Genomic DNA, 18,957 nt, shown 5'->3' on the forward strand with positions numbered 1-18,957 from the left:
GAGGAGGCACTTGCACCACTGGGCTTTTGTGGCTTCACATGCTGGAATGATCTGGGTAGTGACCCATGCGGTGGAGGTTGGCGTGGGGCTAAACCCCAGGTCAGCTTGGTGGTCATCCTCTGCCTGTGCACCTGGGATTAACAGGGGGCCAGAAAATAAGTGGAATTTAAGATGTTTATATTTAATTTTAATTATCTTTTATTACTTCCCCCATCCAAAGAAACTAATTTTATTTGATCTGTCTTAAAGGTCAGGATGTGCAGGCTGTGCCATTGAACAGACACCTGACAGGAGCTATGCAGTTTCCTTTTGGTGCTCCAAGATGCACTAAGTTAATGCATATGGGAAGTGCTCATTTCTGACAGTCACAGCAGCTCTTGGTGCCTCTTCTATCTGTTTATCTGCCAGCATTTATACTGCATTTGTAGCTGTGAGGATTTTTTTCCAAGGTGTGGAAAGAAGCCCATGTCCTGCAGGGTGCAGCTGCCCCAGTGGCAGGATGGGGCTCCCGGACTGCTGGATCCGGCCTTGCTGAGATGGGTGCTGTGAAGCGGGGGCTGTCACACCTCTCTCTGCCTGCTCTTTCCTTTGGCCAACGCTGCTCAACAGTGCAATGCAGGTGTGAGGGTTGGGACATGAGGAACATCTGAGGATGAGACCTTATATCACTTCAGAGCAATACCCGTAAAAGTTTGTGATACGTAAAGCTGGTATGAAATTCATTGCAACAGCTCAGCTACTCCCATAAGCCTCGTTTCTCCCACATGTGCCCTTATTGCTACAGGCAGGAGTACAGCAATGGGCTCTCCAGGACAGCCCCTAACACCGTGCTATGGTCCCTCTCCTGCCTGGACGTGTCCCTGAGTTCTTTTCTCTCCTGCAGTTTCCTGCTGCTCTCCCAGCAGGTCTTTCACTCTCTGTTTTCATACAGATCCCTCCATCCCACTGCCCTGAGGCTTGCCCAAGCCTGTGCTCATGCTCCCACAGCTCTGCAGGTGCTGGTGGCAGTCCTGGGAGCAACTTGGTGACAGTTCTGAGTGCTAAGATGCTCCTTGTGCTGTGCTCCCCAGGCACTGTACCCCAGGGCAGGGACTAGGGTTACATAGGAAGAGTTTTTTCCCCAACTACTGTATTGCCCGACAACTCAGTTTCTCTTCCCGCAGTAGGACAGGCTGAGACTGGTACTTTCTGAGGAAGAAGCAGAGCCAAGAAGCAGACAGGGAGCCCTGCCTGGGAGGGACAGTCCCAGAGTGAACTTCTGTCCCCGATCCCACCTCCTTCAGGGAGGAGAAACCTTTCTTCAGAGTTATGTCAGAAGAGGGACATGCTGAGGAGAAGTTTCACTTCTTCAAACAGCTGGGTTTTGGACAATCTCCAAATGAGTTCTGGTGATGAATAAGCACTTTTTGCCCTAGAAAACTCTTCCTCCCCCTCCCTGTGGCATCGCAGTCCTTCAAGACTAATGGCTGCATTGCCTGAATTCCAGGCGAGCCACCTCGCCTTCCCTCCCCATCCCTTCTGTGCACCATTGCCTGGGGCTGACACAGCTTTTCTTGGGGACAGAAGTCTCCTGGGAGCTATAGGTGCCTCACCCCTGGCAGCAGGACCCTCTGCAAGCTCCCAGCTGAAAGCCACTGCAAGTTTTCCATATTTCTCTTGGTGGGGTTGCACCTCTGATCTTGTGGCTGGCAACTAGTTGGAGTGAATGCTGAGTGCAGATTCTTTTATAATTTGCCCGAGGTCATCTTAGATGGGGTTGTGACGCCTGCTCCTTTCCTTTGTGATAAATCAGGGGCTCCCTGTGGATGTCGGTGAGGGCGTGGGTATCCCAACAGCAGCAAGACCAACTTCTCCTGCCCAGGGCTTTTCCTTGGCCCTCCAGGATGACTGACTATCTGCCCCATATGTAACCTCTGGCCATTAAGGAGGGTCTCTGCCTCCCATTTGCAGCATCCCACTCTGCTGATGTCCAGGCATGACACTTGCAGAAACTTTGCTAGGGCTGGTTGGCTTGTAAGGTTGTTGGTGTTTCCTGGGCCTTTCAGTATCCAGCTATCTGCCTTTCCTCCCTTTTCTTTCACTTTTGCTTCTTTGTTTTTATATTTTTTTGCATCAGAGATCTAAAAGGGTGACTCCCAGCTGAGGAAAGCTTGCAAGGACATAATCTAGGCCTTTAAAAAGAGCAGTCATTAAACGTCTACGTGCAGTTTCCCCCAAAAGATGTAATGGGCATTGTATTAAGAAGCAGGGTAAAGCAGAATATCTATAAAGCAATATAGCTCTAATCCTATAGAGGCTAAAAATGGGCAGGAAAACACTCCCAGGGAGTCAGTCCCTGCTGCAAGTCCCAGCAGATAATTGATTTTTTGCAGCATGCCTTGGGCGTTAATGTTAAGGGATATTTTGGACCGAGAACTGGGAACCGATCCCAATGTGCTGTAGCCTTCATGGGAACTCCTGGCAAGTACTCGCTCTTCTCAAACACAAAATATTTGCAAGTCCCACTGAGCTGCCTTCCCATGGGGAGCAGCGGTGAGGATGCTCGGCTGTGTGTGTGGACACATCCCTCTCTGCTGGGCTGGATGGGTCTCTACGAGCACCCAGCCCACACGGTTCATGCACCGTAGGGTCACAGAGCCAAATGCCAGAGGCTTTCTCTCTGAAATGCAATCTCCTTATGAAACATGGTTTGTGCGATGGGGGATTGGTTTTCCTGCTGTGACCTGCCAAATGGCAGGGTTTGATCTAGGCAGTGGGCTGGGGAGCAGGCTGTGAGCAGAAGACGAAAAGGGGCAAATGGCGTGGACTTACCAAGTATATTCTCCTCTGTCCTTGCCCTGGCTGAGGTCCTGCTTTGGTGAAGAGATTTCTGCACCAAACAGTCTGGACTCTCACTTTGTATTAATTTAAAAGAAAAATGTGTGTCTAAATCTCAAAAACAGGCTCCTTAGTGCCTTATTCCCTTCTGAAAGTGGGTCTGGGGTTCTTCTGTCGCTGGTGGGGTGACCTCTCTTCCTTTCCTTTGGCTGTCTGCAAGTCTTGGGTGGCTCCGCAGAGAGGGAGAACGTGCGCCTCTGAGGTAAAAATGACTTGTCTTTGGAAGGGGTTGAAGCTCGGGATGAATGCCCCACTTGGATGTTGTGGTTGTGGGGTTTTTTTTAACCTGATCTGAAACAAGGAACCCAATTTTGGCCAGTGGTTGGATGCAAACACAGGCTCTGTTTCAAGAGCTGTCCCCGAGAGCATCCCCCGTTTTGCTCAGTGGAAAATTCATTAGCAACACGTTTGATGAATGAAGCTCTGTTACGACACAAATGTTTCAGAAACCAGCAAAGCCCCATTGGGTCATATAGGATTTTATGACGCTACATAAACATCCAAGAGGGCGAGTGAGCAAGCTGGTGGGTGGTGCTGTCGGTGCGTGGCTGCCAAGCGCGGCTCTGCGCAGCTTTTGCTCTTTTTCCTGTTACTCTTTTAGATTTCCTGAAGCGCTCGTCGCTGCGGCAGCAAGGGCTGCAGAGCTTGTGAATGAGCACTTTGGTAAGGAACGGGAGGGTGGGAGAGCCCGGGTGGGCTGCACACACACACACACACACACACGTAGCGTCGGCAGGTGTCCTGCTGCCTCCCCCGTGGCCCCCGACCGCAGCCTCCCCGCTGTTCCAGTCCCAGGCTGTGCCTGAGCAGCTCTTCTGATGCTCAGGGGGGTGTCTCCAGTTTGTTTCTGACTTTTTGGGCTTTGACCTCATGCCTCTACAGTTTTGCTTTCAGGTTCCAACCAACTTGGATGAATTTTTTTCCAGCCTTTTTTTTCCACCAAAGTTTCCTCGCGTTAAGGGGAACAGAATCTGGGGTCTGAATTCTTTACTTTCCCAAACAATTAGTTTCATATTGACTTAAGCGCAAATATGCTCTCTGCAATCCAATGTAAAGACCTGTGGAGCCAACAGCTCCTTCAAAGTGCTTTGCAGTGTTAAAATGAAGGACTAGACTCTGTGTCCTGCCCTGATACTTGTGAGCAGCTACTCAAGTGCGTGATCCTGAAGCTACTGAACACCGGCCCAGTGTCAGAATAGGTCATCGGGGCTCCTTGTGTAATGGCACTCATCAGCTGAGCGAGGTTGACACGTCAACATGAGAAACCAGTGCCTTTCCCCCGAGGCGGTGGGCTCTGCATCGTGCAGGGGACTGCTCGGGGCCGTGCCAACCTGGTTTGTTGATGGCAGGTTTGCGTTTCTGAGCTTAGCTGCTCTCGGCAGCATTTGCCTCTGGCCCTGGCAGCGCTGAGCACGCTGGTCACATTACACCGACCTTCTCACATTACAGGGCTTTTTTTCCCTGGAAGCTATAAAAAGCCTGTAGTGAAATTAAAACCACAACGTAGGTCCTGACTTTGCTGGAGGGATGTTTCTTTTCCTTTATAAATGGAGCAGAGGATGAGGAGAAGGGATGTACGTGGCAGTGCAAAAGGAGTGTGTGTGCGCATCAGAGGGAACGAAGGCTGTTGGGGCTGTGTCTGTCTGTGTTTGACTCCTGTGCTCTCACCACCAACTCCCCAGGGGACGTGTGTCTCCTTATTTAGCAGAGTGCCTAAAGTTAGGCAAGATAAATCTGGCCCACTGAGTCATTTAAGACCAAACTTCAAGTGTGACATAAGCAGAGACCCTCAGAGGTACTCCTGGGTGGATATTCTCCAGCCATGCTTCCCTGGGCATGAGGCATTGCTGGTCCAGATCTGACTGCATCTGCAGGGTATTTACGGGCAGAAGGGGCCCCTGCCTGTGTGGGACACTTTGTCACAGCTTCTCTGCAGCTTCTGATGCCTCCCTCTGTCCCTTCCCGTCTGCTGATGTTTGTCTATTGCAGAGGTATTTGCAGATGCACATGTTCATGTGTTGTGGATGAGCTCTGGGAAGGTGATGGAGAGCCCTCGGGACTCCCCAGCCCCCCAGCTGTGCGAGCCCCTGCCATCTCAAGATGGCCTTGGTGAGCTGGAGTGGGGACAGCAGGCACACTATTAATAAGGCAGAACATGTAAGGAAGAGGGAGGATACGGAGTGAGGTCCATTGGTAGAAATAGCAAGGGAGAATATAGGAATAAGTGTCATGTCTTCCAAAGAGTGGTGGGATGCCTTGCCGAGTCCTATGAATTCCCATGTATTTAAACTAGAGGTGTCTCTTGGAAATAAGCCCCTCCCAAAAAACTGAAGTTGAATTGTTGAAAAAGTTTACTAGGATTTTTTTTTACCTCTTTGGAAAATGTCAGTTTCTTGAAATCTCTCTGACCTGGAAATGTTTTTATCCAGAAGGTTTCCAAGTTTCAGAATAGACTGTCTGAGAGGGAGAGATGGACACCCACTGGTCAGACTGGCCTTGGGACAGGAGCTGCACCCGGGTGTACCCAGCTCTGTGTCCTTTGAGCTGAGGTCTGCCATGCCCACCTTTGTGAGATGTCCACATTGCCCTTAGGTGTTCCTGGGAGGGATGGTGAGGAGGCCTGAAAAGGTTGAAAGATGCTCCAGATTTCACAAAAACCAACCCTGGGACAAAACCAAACCTGGGAACCTCATTTTGTTCCCACAGATCACTGTTTCTCAAGCTGTCAGAGCTGCAACACCATGAGATGACCAGGCTCAAGAGGGAAGGACTGTAGATCCCCCTGGTCCACAGAGCTGGGGAAAGATGGGGATTGCCCAGGTAGGAGAGTCTCCTGGAGCAGCCTGGCAGCTTCATGGGTAATGCCCTGCCCTAAGGGATGCCACAGCATCCTCTCACCTTCCCACTGTCTCAGCTCTTGTTTCTCCCTGGGCTGGCAGGACACGAAGGTGCTATGGCGGCAGGTTTTTCTCACTTCTGCTTTGCAGACCCTCTTTGACACCTCCTTTGCCCAGCTGTGACCTCTCAGTGGTGGCATGTATCCCTCTGCTCACCCGCTCCCTAGAGCGTGCTGTACTTTGCTTGCAGCTATTGTTCCAGCTGTGTCCTGCCAGCACAACCCAAGGCACAGCTTCATGAATCACCACCCGGCCCTTTGCGTGGAATGAATTTAACTGTCGCCATCCATCGCAGGGAGATGTGACCTTTGAGGAGGCTTTGTGGGTGGGCAGCGGTGCCCTGCGGAGAATGGCATGCCCTGCTGACACTCCAGCGTGCGCTGTGCCTTCTGGCTTCAAACCCCCGGCACCTCCGGGAGCTCTTGCTGTTCCTGGCCTCTCTGTTCCTGCTGCTGCAAGCACGGCAGAGGGAAACCTCATGTCTGGCAGCACAGGATTTATATATGCATCCTGCACGGGGCCAGGGCCAACCAGGGTGAGAGATTATGGTGCAAGTTGTTTGCTGGGAAATGCAGTATACTGTGCATCTTGTGCGTTTCTGCACAGGCTTTTCACTCAAAAATAATTCCTGGTCTTGCTAAGCCATGTGTCCCCTTCCTACAGAAAGATAGAAGTCTGCAGCAGAGATTTTGATAGAGTAATTTGCCTCCAGCTATGGCCTTGGTTACATCCCCTGAGCACCACCAGCGGTAGCCTAGCTGTGTATTGCCATTGCTTGCTCCCGTATGAAACTGCCTTCATTCCTGTCTCCTCTGCTAGTGAATGCCACCACGGGCTGGAGGCCATTGGTCTAAAATCAGTCCCTAAACCAGAGAGCATGCGGAAAATTCAGGTGACAGTCAAATGGAAAAGATACCAAGTAAATGTTTGAGAAATATGGGTATCGGTTGGTATAGCTGGGTCATACAGCAATGTGCTGCATAGGACTGACTGGGCTTCCAGCTGGAAAACCTGGGTAATACATGGAATACAATAATTTATTTAGACAATAAATACTCGTTATTCAAGATGTACACAGGGAACAGGGTGGATGCTCTCCACCCTTTTACTCTTTTCCTCTTTGAGAGCCTGAATCAGTACAGGCTGTGCCCTCACCAGCTTGCAGGTAGCCCCTCATTGCTGCATCTGCTCTTGAAGCCAAGGGCTTCAAAGACTGGTTCCACACAAGCTGAGCCCCTGGTTTGCAATAATGGTAGTGTTACAGCTGTTATAAAATACAGTATACTCGCACTCTTGTTCACCTATTTGATTCTTCTTCTAAAGAAGGGGAGGAGAAGTGAATAACAAGCACTATGAAAACTCGTGTCACTTGATGAGGTTGGAGAGACTGGAAGGTGTAACGTTGAATGAAAATGTGTGGTTCTTGAGCGTAAGAGCAAATCTGTGTGGATGCAGCCCTTGGTAAAGTCTGGGGTGGAAGTGAAAGATACTTTTTTTTTTTAAATTTAATCAGTGCTTTTCACTTGCAATGTAAATTTTGGAAAGGGTCTCTTTTCAGTAGTCTGAAGCTAAGGACATTGTTGTCTCCAGTGTTGTGGGATTTCCAGTGAGCAGGTTGTGCCTCTGGGGCCATTCTTGACAAATTCAGCCTTCTCTGAGCTGTGCTTTGTCTTTCCATCCCATCACTTTTGAGCTCTGTTTTAGTTTAGGACCTGGGTGATCTGGGGAAGGGGTGTGTAGATGTTCAGAGGGATGCTGAGGGACAGGGACTGATCCTTAGAAGTTGAAACCCGCTTCTTATTTGTGTCTCTTCATTTGTGGCATCCAAGGGCTTGTTGTCCTTCTATGCTCCACTAAACCGTTTCATCTGGTTTCTCTTGCTTCTTTTCCTATAAAAAGTTTTGAGGGGATCAGCTGGAAATATCCCAGCATGGTATGGGGGGGTCTGGGGTAGTCCCCAGATGCTTCAGGGTAGCTCAAAGTGGGAGATGTTTTGAGAGCCATTACTGAACCAGTTCCTCAGCATGGAGCTAGGGGGAGGTACCGTCTTTCAGATGAGATAAAGTCCTTGTGACCCTTAAAAATTCTAAGATGCTTTTTGCAAGAATAGAGATTTTAAGAGCATTTTTATGGCCAAATGCTTGTACACCTTCCTAGTAACTTTTGTCCCAGCTATCGGTGTCCTGTAGCATTATAACATCTGCTACTTCTTCCCCAGAGATGGCTGTGCTTTCTTTAGCACTGTGTGATTGTTGCAGGCGAGATACTATATTCAGTATCTTTCAAGCAATGGAACCTTTGGGATGAGAGGCATTAATTATGTAAATGACAGTGGTGGGGGATTTTCATGGACCGGAGCAAGTGATTCACTGAGGACTTCCCATATGTATCGCCCACACGTGGTGCTCCAGTTCCTGCCCTGGCTTCCTCATGTCAAGTGAAAGTGTTGGTCTGACAGCAAAGAGGTATGGAAAAAATCCATCTTGGGGGGAATCCCCACACTGGTGCAGGATGGAGATGCTGTACCTGGCACTGTGCTCCATGCCCGGCCTGGCTGGCAGGCAGGGAAAGTGTGTTGTAGTGGGCAGTGCTGCCTGTAGGCAACTCCTCAGGATCCTGTTGTGGCCCTCCAAGCAGAAAAAGGCAAGCAGAAGCGAGATGATTTTCTTGGCCCAAAACATGCTGCGAGTCCAGGATTCTCTCTAGAAATGTGAAATCTTTTGCTTTTGCCTCAGTGCAGTTTCATTTTCATCTCTGCAGGAGAACAAGTGACTGAAACAATTGGCACAAAGCATTTAGAAGATGTTGCCATGCACTACAGAAGAACCAACACTTAATACATTAGTCCTATCGTCCCTCTGTTGAAATGAAAGCATCTCCTAACTGGTGTTGGACTGCTGTCATAATACTTGAATGCCAGCCAGTCTCACCACCTCACTCTTGTAGGCAGCTAGTTTTGATGAGTGGGGTTTCTTTGCAAGCACAGAGATGTGAGGAAGTCACTCGAGCGTACAGGCGGTGGGAAATGGACCACGAGCTCCTGTGGGGCTGCATGGGTGTGGGATGCACCAGACTGGAGCATCGATGCTGGGGGGAGCTGGCGTAAGCAGGCATGATGGGAGAGGTGGCCGCAGCATGCTTGGCTGAGTGGGGAGGGCAGCCCTGAAGACCAGGACTCCAGCTGCAGTCACCTTGGGACTCCCCCACCCTGGTATACTTTTGTTTCCTCTTCCCCATGGTAGAACTCATTTTCCTCCAGAAACCCGCATTTCACCATGCATGTGTTTTTAATTGCATGCGTGTAATGAAGAAAACAACCAGAGGTGTTATGTATCACAGCCTAATTCATGCCCCCCCTCTTTTTTCTTTTTTTTTTTTTTTTTGTAGGGCTGCTGCTCCACACCTAAGACTTCTTGGCTTTGATTTTTCTCTTTCATGAATCGTGTCTCAGGGGAGGAAACTGTCGGATAATACAACGATTTGTTTTGGCAGTTGCCTGCGGGTGCCGGCCCTCCCGCCTTCCTGAATGTGTTCTCGGATGTGAACTTCTCAGCCCAAAGGGTCAGCAGGGCCTTGATCTTTAACCTTAATAAAAACCTGGTAGAAATAACAGTAAGCAAAGGAACCTGCTCACTGGTGTTTGCTGTGCTCTGCCAGCTCGGAAATGCAGACAGAGGCCAGCACCAAGCCACCTCCTCCAAGGGAGACCTTGTCTCCAAAGCTGGGGTTCCTCGTGCCGCGAGGTCCACCACTGCAGCCAGGACGTGGTGTTTGCCCTCTGCTCAGGAAGGAGCCTTTGCCCACAGGCTATCGAGCTGCAATAGCTACAAAGCCACGCTGAGTGTTTCTTGGTAGCAAACACAAAAAACGCCGTAATTCCTCATGACCCCCAGTTTGTAACAAAGCTGGGTCCTGTCCATGTGGATAGGATCAAATCCTTTTGTAAACAGTTGTTGTCATTACTACTCAAAGCCCTGTTATCGCAGTATGGGACAGCAGAAGCCCGTAACAGCGTCCTTTCCCCAACCCCTGTTGCTGTGCGTGGCTGCCCTGTGACTTTGGGGTGCCTGAGCACAAGGAGCTCGAAGAGGAAAGTATTTCGTCTATCCAACCCTGCAAGAACAGAAACCTCCTCCAGAGAAATTCCACCTGTCCTAGCTTCCTCTGCCCTGCATGGTGCAAAAATAAGACACCTAAACTTTAATAACGATATTCAGAGTTCCTATTCATAACCTTCTTGCAGCCCTTTGTGGGATGGATGCGGTGTCCCCTGTGCCCCTACCCCGCAGCGCCAGGGACGGGGGTAACGGGGACAACTCACGCTTGTTTCAAGAAGCAGAGGTCTGTCAGTACGAGCTGGGAGCCTCCCCGAGATGCTGCATGACTAAGACTTTTACAATGCTGCCCACGCCTCAAGACTGTTTTAGGGCTAATCAACTAAAGGTAAAATATTTAGATGCCACCCTCCCAGGCAGGAGGGGTCTGGAGGGACCAGCGAAGGCCGTGCACCGCCCCAGTGAACGGGTGGCCGTGCATGGGCTGGTCCTCGCTGGGAGCGGCGGGTTGGTGTCACTGAGGGTAATGCAGGGATGCTCCCCGGGGAGTGCCACCGCCTTCGGTGAAACCCGCGCCCTTCCCTCGGGGTGTGCCGGGAGCGTCACCCCGCCGGCTGCGCTCTCCTGGTGATACTCGGGGGGGGGCTGGGCTTTATGCTGGGGCTCCGTCTCTGATTATCCCAATAAATTGCTTATCTGTTGGTATCAGCCTTGTAAAGACTGCAAGTATCTGTCCCTCCCCCAAACGTTTCTATCTGGGAGGTTTCTGTTGGTTTTGGGGTACTGATCCCATAGATGGCATTCATGCTATTATTGTGCTGCTTCTATACAGAGATGAAAATAATTTGATTCAGCTATTCAAAATAACATTATTGGCTACAGAAAATTCAGAGCTAGTTAAATGGGACTATTATTCCATTCAAAAATGTTTTCATAAAAAATTATTTGAGGGGCGGCTGAAGAGATACAAGGTTTAGGTCAGAAGAAAGCTCTTTCTCTGTGGTTTTTTTCCTTGCCTATTTATCTGTGGAGGTTTTTTAAAGGTGTTTTCACTGTGTTGCATAAAGGCCACTCCAGAAAGTCCTGGTGCAGTTAGCTGAAAATCCCTGGTATTGACTCTGATGGTGCAAGGCTGGGCCTAAGGCAACTGCCAATTCTTATTAGAGCCTTTTCCCCTCCACAAGACCCAGACCGATGCTCACTGACAACCTTGGAGCTAAACTCGATTTTGACAGAAACCACTGGTGCAAAATGTACAGAGTTCAGCAAGCTGTTTCTGAATCTGCAGCAGCTTTTGGGACTGGGTTCCTCTTACTTCTGGACTTGTCTCTGCCCTCATTTGCATTTTGGTCAGCTAGAAAGGGCTTGCACAAAAATCTGCTTGCTGGCAGTACAACACCCACAGGCAGCTTCGAATAGCATTGATTCAGATACTAATTGCAGGCAGCCTGCTGCCTGCCAGGGCACTGCCTGCTGCAATTGCAGCCCTGTGATGGATAGCAAAGTAGAGTGTAAGTGAATTAAGAAAAGCAAGAACATAATTAAATCAAATCAGTGGCATAATTGGATCCATTCTGTGTGAATGGAGTTCTGGATGCCAGTCTGCATCCTAAGGCCATGCTTTGGGTGCTCACCCCCTTTTTGTGAGCACACAAGAACCTACCTGAAAAACGAGGGTGCAAAAAGCGGTGTGCACATGTATGCTGTGGCCGTCACAGACCACTTATAAAGGTAGCTTAATTTTTTTCCCTAAACAGGGAAATCCTGTTGTTACGTGACTGAATAGCTCCATGCATGGATCCCCAGCCTTACCTTTAGATGTCACCCACTGTGCCAACACGTGAGACATGCCTATGGGGACAGCATTGTTCTTCTGTTCCCCATACATCAGTATTAGATGAACTTCCCTCCTTGACAACTGTTTTAAGGTCAGTGTGTTGCTTATGCCATGCATGGGATTCAGTCATGAGTGATGGCTGTGACCCCAGGCAGCAGTGGCTACACAGGACCTGTAACATTCCCAAAGCCTGGGAAAGTCCAAACGCCTCTGAAACGGCCTTCAGCTTCCTGGTGGTGACGGTGGTTGTTAAGCTTTGGTGCAGCAAAGGCTTTAAAAGCATGTTAGAGACAACAGCGTTAAAGTGATGCTCTCACGTAGCTGGTTGAACTGTGGGTGACGCTTCAGGGCTGCAGCTGTGGCAGATGTGTGCTGGGCAGCATCCAGGGGCTGCTTTCATTCTTCCTATGAAAGACGAGTGTTAGGGACCACTTGGCACAGCCCAGGTGATGAGCTCACATGTCCAGGTTGACCTCAGTGCTGCTTTGGGTTGGCAGAGACCTTTCAGCCTATCTCCGTGCCTTGGAGGGACATGAGAATCATGTAGGGACAGCCAGGGTGCATCTCTGTGAGCGTTACTGAGGGCCTTGCCCCTACTTTGTCTTATTTTGCTTGTTATGCAGCGCAGTCATCCCTGGAGAAGGTCGTGGCTGGACGCCAAGGTGACCTACCACGTGGGGCTCCCCGGGTGGAGCTGTGAGCCTTGCTCCCTGTGCCCTGACCTGGCTGACGTAGTACACCTGAGTACCTTGAAGAAGCTCTTTCAATGCAAAACATGTCTGCTTTTGCTCTGGAGACAGAGATCTCTCCCCCTATAAAGTGGGAATTGCGCTACTGATTTGCTGGAGGGTCTGCGGCTGAGAAGCACGGGCAAGGAATGACACAGAGTTTACCAGTGTCTGTGTTTTCGGGTGGGTCAAGTGGGTGGATGCATGCTTGGCACTTGGCTGTGTGTGTCAGAGGGGAGGGTGGTACAGGGTTTGCACCTCCCAGTGGAACACCCCCCCCCCCCCCCTTTTCACTAATACTGTAGGTAAGTAGAAGCCAAATATGCGTCTCTTCGACCAGAGCATCTTCAGTTACACTAGGAGTTTGGGCTTTATAATATTTTCGACCCTGAAGTGCATTTCTACGGGCTTTCCACTGGGGATTCCTAAACGTTCTGCAGACGATCTCTCTCCAGCCTCTGGAGGCAGGGCTCTGCGTTAGCAGCTCAGAACCCCCCAGGCCCTTTGCCTGATCTCATCTCTGCAAGCAGCTCCACTTACGCCAGAGACTGGTTCTGCTGGGCACAGTGGGAGTCCCACCGTGTTTGTTGTCAAATAGATGTGTTGAGTGCATGGCAGGACTGGGACCTCCTGCACCCATCAGATAAAGCAGTGCACTGTGCTCGTGGGAGTGTGCTGCCTTATGTGATGACATTAAATGCACAGAGGGAAGAAGTGTTTCTGATTTAGCTACCTCAGAGCTGGATGTCTCATCCACGCTACCCTTCTGGACTCACTTTATAGTCACTGGAAGGAGACCGGTACCTCTATCCATTTCTTAGACACCTACCAAGTGTCTCCTGGTGGACACTACCAGGATGGGAGAGGTTGGGGACTGGGCCACCAGCTGACACGTGAGGCTTCACTGCAGGTGGCCCAAGGTAGGAGAGGGGAACCCCCCTGTTTCACCAAGGGCTGGCTAGGCAGGGCTCTGTCCCTATGGAGCCCCATGTCATCCCTCCCTCCCCGGCACAGCTGTGGATGCTCCCCCATGCTTTGCCGCCCTGTCCTCCTCATGTTCCCAGAGTTGTTTCACTGGCAGAGGCAGCATCCCGAGCCTGCTTTTGGAATGCCATCCATCATCCCCCCACACTGGCTTGGGTTTTTCGGCAGGAGTATGGGGCTGGAGGCTGGGACAAGGGATGCCTCTTCTTTTGGGCCCCGGGGCTCTGCAGGAATGCGCTAATTGCTGCTGGAACAAAAGCTGCTTCTGTGCGATGCTGTGCACGGCTGTGCTGATCCTTCCCAGGCCCCGTGCAAATGCTCCCAGCGGTTTCTGCTGTGTGCTCTGCAGACACTCCTAGCATATTTGCAAAGGACTTAGATTTATCTTTTCTCGTGCTGTTCTACTTAAAAGGCATACTTGGGGTGTGCCAAGAGCTTGCCTGGAAAAAGCATTTCCTCCTCTTCCCCTTCTCAAATACAGAGGGCTGTTCACTCAAGTCTACCTTGAATAATGCTACCTGAAATTCCAAGAGGTTTTCTTAAGCAAAAATACCCTGTGCTCCCCAGCTATTTACTGCTGTCATATTTATCAGGCTCCCTGGTGTCTGATGATTCAGCAACACTCCTTACTCTGAGATTTATTTATTTTTTTCCCTACAGTTTTTGCTGAGGCAGCATTATTTCCTTTATCTCTGTGCCAGCGCATTTGGGCAGGTTGCTGTGATCCTCCTGGCTCCGTGGCCCAGTGGAGATCATACATAGCAGAGTACGGCTGTGGATGGCCTGAGCAATAGCACAAGCATCTCACAGCCATGTGCTGTGACTTCCCCAGGACCGTGGAACACTTCAGCAGCCTGTTTTAATCCCCAGACACAGCTACTTGGGGCAGCAGGAAACAACTTAGTGGCAGCTTTCTGGAAATTAAAGGATGCAAAAAGAAGTTAGGGCAATGCAGTGGCTTTTCCCAGGGAAAAGGAGCAAAATCACATGCAGGTTGTGGCAAGGACAGTTTAAGTCACTCTGGGAAGTTTGTGCCAAGCATGTTGGAAGTGGCTCCTTTCGCAAACACTCAGGTTTTTGCATCGTGGTTCAAAAAATGGAAGGCACTGGCTGCAGAAAGCCACATATATGGAAATAAAGTGAGTGTGTGCAGGAACCAGAGAGCCAGCCCATGGGTATGTGGTCTGGTGGCTCGGCTGGGTGCGCCTACGCCTGCAGGTCTACTGTGAGGGGACAGGAAAGGGGTGGTTGTGTCCCACGGGCAGAGGGGTCTCTGCAGAGGTGGCTGGGCTTAGACAACAGCCCCTAGATGCTACTTCTGTTATTAAAACCTGCCTCTGCACAGAGATGGGCTGCTGAGATTTGAACGTGAGAGTCCTTGTGTAAACTTCTCACTGTGGTCCCCTTCACTAGGACATGTGTCCTCACCGTGGGGAGGAGGGAGGGTCAGGGTGATGCGCTCTTTTGTTTCTATGTTTAAAAATCCATCAAGCCAAAGCAGGGGCCAGGCAGCCACTGCGTGGGGAGTGCTCTGCTGGAAGTGTTTTTCTGTCGTTCCTGAAGTGCACGCTGAGCAGGCAGAGGGGAGCTCAGCAGGGCAAAACTCCTCTCTGCACAAAAGGCAAAAGCGACATTGGCTCTGGCATTGCTCCCAAGCCCTTACAGTGTGTTTTGTACATACGCCGGCACTTTATGAGCCCTCAAAATAAGCTGTCTCTAGTCCCAAGATTAGGCTTTATTGCAGGTGGGGCTCATAGCAACGTCTCTGGCCGTGTTTGCCTAACAATGTCCATCACGCTTTTATTTGATTATAATGTTGCCAAAGCATGGCTATTAGCTTTTACATTTTTCATGCTGTGTGTCAGCTCCCTTTTCTCTTTTTGGAAGCTTTCCAGGGAAGGGTTTAGCTGTTGGGAAGAGCAAGGCTGGGGCACTGCCCCTCGTACATCCGACCACATCGCCTTTCAGCAAGCTCCCTGGCACCGCAGTGTGCAGCCTGACTGCGTCCGAGTGAAGCTCTGTGCCAATGTTTCTATTTTCATAGGTTGCTCATAAAAACCCTTGGACATCACACTCCTCACCTGGTTAAGATCCATGCCTGGGTTCGCGGTGCCGCCCCACTGGGACTGTGCTGTTTGCTGCTTTGGGGGCTGTAGGCATCTTTCCGTGTGCAGAAAGGTAGAGGCTGCTTTTATCCTGCCTTTGCTGCAAAATGTGATTTTCCTAGAGGCAGTGCAGGATTGGGCCCTGCCTTGCACTCCATCCTTGTCTCCATTTTCAGGCTGGCTGGTCACCAAGCTAACCTACGCGGGCAATGTGTCCCTGTGAGCTGGCACAGTGCTGCTGCGTTTGGGCTGCACCCAAATCGACCCAACCTTGGAGAGTGGCTACCAGTTCTCCATTCCCTAGGATTAATGCAGGAATATCTGTCAGCAGCTGCAATAATTTGCAGAAAACCAAACCCATACCTAGTTCCTGCAAAAGATAAAGATTTAGCCGCAGGCTGAGAAGGAAGATCTCCCGTGGCTGGGGAAGGGGCAAAGCAGACACGTCAGTGGGATGGATGGATGGGTTGTGCTGCAGGGCGGTTCCTGGAAGGCACCAGCCTGGCCTGGCTTTGCTCAACCTGACCCTGACAAATGCAGCCTAATGTAATTTTTTTTTTTAAGTGCAACGTCTGGATCTCGCTACTAGGGAGCTTTACAAACGGCCGAGGCTGACAGACAGACACACGGGTCACTATTGAGCCGTCAAGCCTGGGGAGAGCATGAAGCACGTTAGCTGGCGAGAGGGTCCCGGTGCAATGTCTCTGCTGAACTCTGCACCATTGGTGCCTGGCTGGCTCGGTGATGCTCGACGCAGGGGTCTGGGGCCTGGCATCCTCCGGCAAAATCCCATCTGCCCTAGCGTAGTCCAGGGGAGGGTGCAGACCTGCCTCGTGGCTTACCCCATCCTGTGCACCAGCTGTTGCACAGGTGCTTTTGGAAACATCATTCTTGGGTTTTACGGGTAGTGGGTCTTCTCATTGCAGATGAGGCCCATGTTGTGGTCACGGGCAATGGGCTGCCAGGGGTAAAATACACTTGAAAGGCAGCTTGTTTTGGAGGAGGTGAAAAAGGTAGTTCTCTAAGTGCCAAATATCAATAGTTGCTGGAAAAAAAAGAGCATTTTTGTTGTTGCAAAATGGCCTGTAATGCATAGGTCAGTGTGGGATGTTAAGGCCCTCATGGCAGAGGGCAGGGGCAGGAAGACCTGTGCTGTCCTTCAGAAATGAGCCCCAGGGGCTCACCTGAGCCCTGAAGGAGACAACGAGATACCTTCTGGCGCCGTCAAAAGTTTTGCCCTCCCCTCTTGTCCATGGAGTGTTTCTGACAAAGTGGTGTTTGCTACTGAAAACCCTTTGAAGGCAGAGCGAGCACCAAGCATCGGGTGCTGTAGAGCAAACAGAAGTAGCATTTTCAGTCACTGCAACTAATTAGCCTGCAGTCCCGCTCCATTCAGAGGTGGCTTTCATCATCTTTTGTATCCTCAGGATCCCAAAGTGCAGCAAATCCCCCTCAATGACTGCTCTTTCTGCACTCCCCTTCTCCCCCATGTCTCCTTGTGAAATCAAAGTATTCGAAAGATCTTGTGGGTATGTATATCTATCTATATGTTGATATATACGTATTTCTCATCATATTGCATCCAGTACAGTCAAGACACTTGAAAGGCCTATTGCATGTTTTGTTGGCATAGAGAAGTAGAGATTTTGCCCGTCAGACCTAGCAGAAATTAGTTATTTAATCTAGAGTAGCCCATGGAGAAGTGAATGGGGATGAAATTGCTCTGAGCCTCTCAGTAGCCTTTTTGTGCCACCTTTACGGATTGGAGTATAAGGCTGGAAAAACATGGAATCAGTTTCTGCCTTCATTGCTTACCTGTTGGCACAGCATTTTAACATCAACAAATAAAAGATAAGTGAGGGTGTTTTGGGGATGAGTAGGATGGGAGTATCTCAGTTACTAAAGCCACTGAAAAATTATTCTCAGTCTAACTTTCCATATGAAAAAGCAGGTTAATTGAACTTGAGCCATGTAGTAGAAATGTGCTGATTCCAACAACATTTTCCAGCAGCAAAAAAGAAGTTGAAATATTTTGTTTGGACAGTATCAAAACTCCAGCAGAAGCAGAATGTTTCTATTCTGTCACTTAAATTAATTTCATGTAATGTAGGCCGTAAATTTTAATACTATATTGTCTTTATAGATTGTATAATTCCACACGCATGTAGTGCACAATTTAAGAAATGCATAGAACAAAAGGCATAATGAAAAGAGTCACTGAAGTGAAACACTGTAATGGCCCTAAATTGATTGCTGGGAGGAAGTGTTGTTTCTTGGCAAACACAAGAATCCTAGCTTTTTATGCAGAATCAGAATCAATCTCTCCCTTAATGTCAGGATTTCCCAAGTAATGGAAATTGCAGCCTCTGGCCAGCTCTGCTCAGGATGTAGTCTGTGTTAATTATTCATCGGAGTCAGATACGATGGGAGATAACTTAGAGGAAACCCAAGGAGGGATAACACCACTGCTTTAATGTCACGTCACATCCCCAGGCTGGACATGGAACAAAGGAGGATGCCCATCTCGCAGTGCCTGGGGATGAACGGCCACGGTCTGCTGGTGGAGGGGGCGGTGGGTGTCTCAGACCCTGCGGGGCTGGACGACGCCGTGGCTCTGTGCGTTCATAGAGACCCAGTGTGAACGCTACAAAACCCTGACGTGGGCTGAAGAGCCCGACAGCTCGTCGTGGCTCTTGGCTCTGCCTTGCAAATGTTCAGCCTGTGGCTGCTAAAGCAATAACGGGGCTGCTGCTGCCAGAAGCCAGAATCAGCTTTCGTTTGCTTCGTTTAGCAAAATACTGAAATCCTTGTAGAGTGTGCCTGCGTACAAGTGAGGCAGCAGCAGTTCATGCTGGTTTGCATGGGGGACCCCTGGGAAGATGTGCGTGGTGGTTGCTCATCTCGGCTGAACGTTGCCCGGTGACGGGGAGCATGCAGGAGGCACCCACAGCCTCAGCGTGCTTGTCCTGCACTGGGTCTCGCCAGCACCTGGTGAGAAAGAGACAGTAGCAAGAATTTATTTTCAAGGTTTCCAGAAAAATTGCTGCACTGGCATTGCTGTTGGAAAGGGGAAACGTGGAGGAGGGTAGGAGCGAGAGCCCAGGGCCCCCCTGGTACTGCACAGGGCCAGGGCTTTGCTGGGGCCAGGCAAGCGCCAGCTGCCACGTTACAGGATGGGTGCTGAGCCAGCTGCACGGGGACCAGAGGAGGCTTCTGTGAAGGAAACACGGCAGTTTGATACAGTCCCTGTGCAAACAGAGCTGCTTCCTTGGTCCAAAGCTTGCTGCCTCCAAGTTTCTGGCATGTAATTTCATCTAGCTATTTCAAAGGAAGGTTTCATTACCAGCTAATTTGATTTTATGGTAAGCGCTGAGATGTTTGGGTTTGTTCCTTTCAAGTCCCAGGATCTGGGAGTCCTGTGGCTACCTCAGCATCTCAGCTGCTGTATAAAACTAGCGACCTTTCCAGGCACTC

General features: G+C 50.1%; 1 protein-coding gene across 2 annotated transcripts in view; it reads left to right on the forward strand.

The window, feature by feature from the left end:
• TEKT3 (tektin 3) overlaps positions 1 to 18,957 on the forward strand; it is an 83,701-nt gene that overhangs the window by 39,311 nt on the left and 25,433 nt on the right. The window contains exon 1 of one of the 2 annotated variants that reach the window (XM_049812693.1): positions 3,492 to 3,540. The exons of the other annotated variant lie outside the window; for it this stretch is intronic. The gene's annotated coding sequence lies outside the window, so the exon portion shown is untranslated. Of the gene's footprint in view, positions 1 to 3,491; positions 3,541 to 18,957 lie in introns of those variants that run through there. 2 annotated transcript variants of the gene reach the window in all.

The sequence above is a fragment of the Accipiter gentilis genome, chromosome 10 (assembly GCF_929443795.1).
Source record: "Accipiter gentilis chromosome 10, bAccGen1.1, whole genome shotgun sequence".
NCBI lineage: Eukaryota > Metazoa > Chordata > Aves > Accipitriformes > Accipitridae > Astur > Astur gentilis.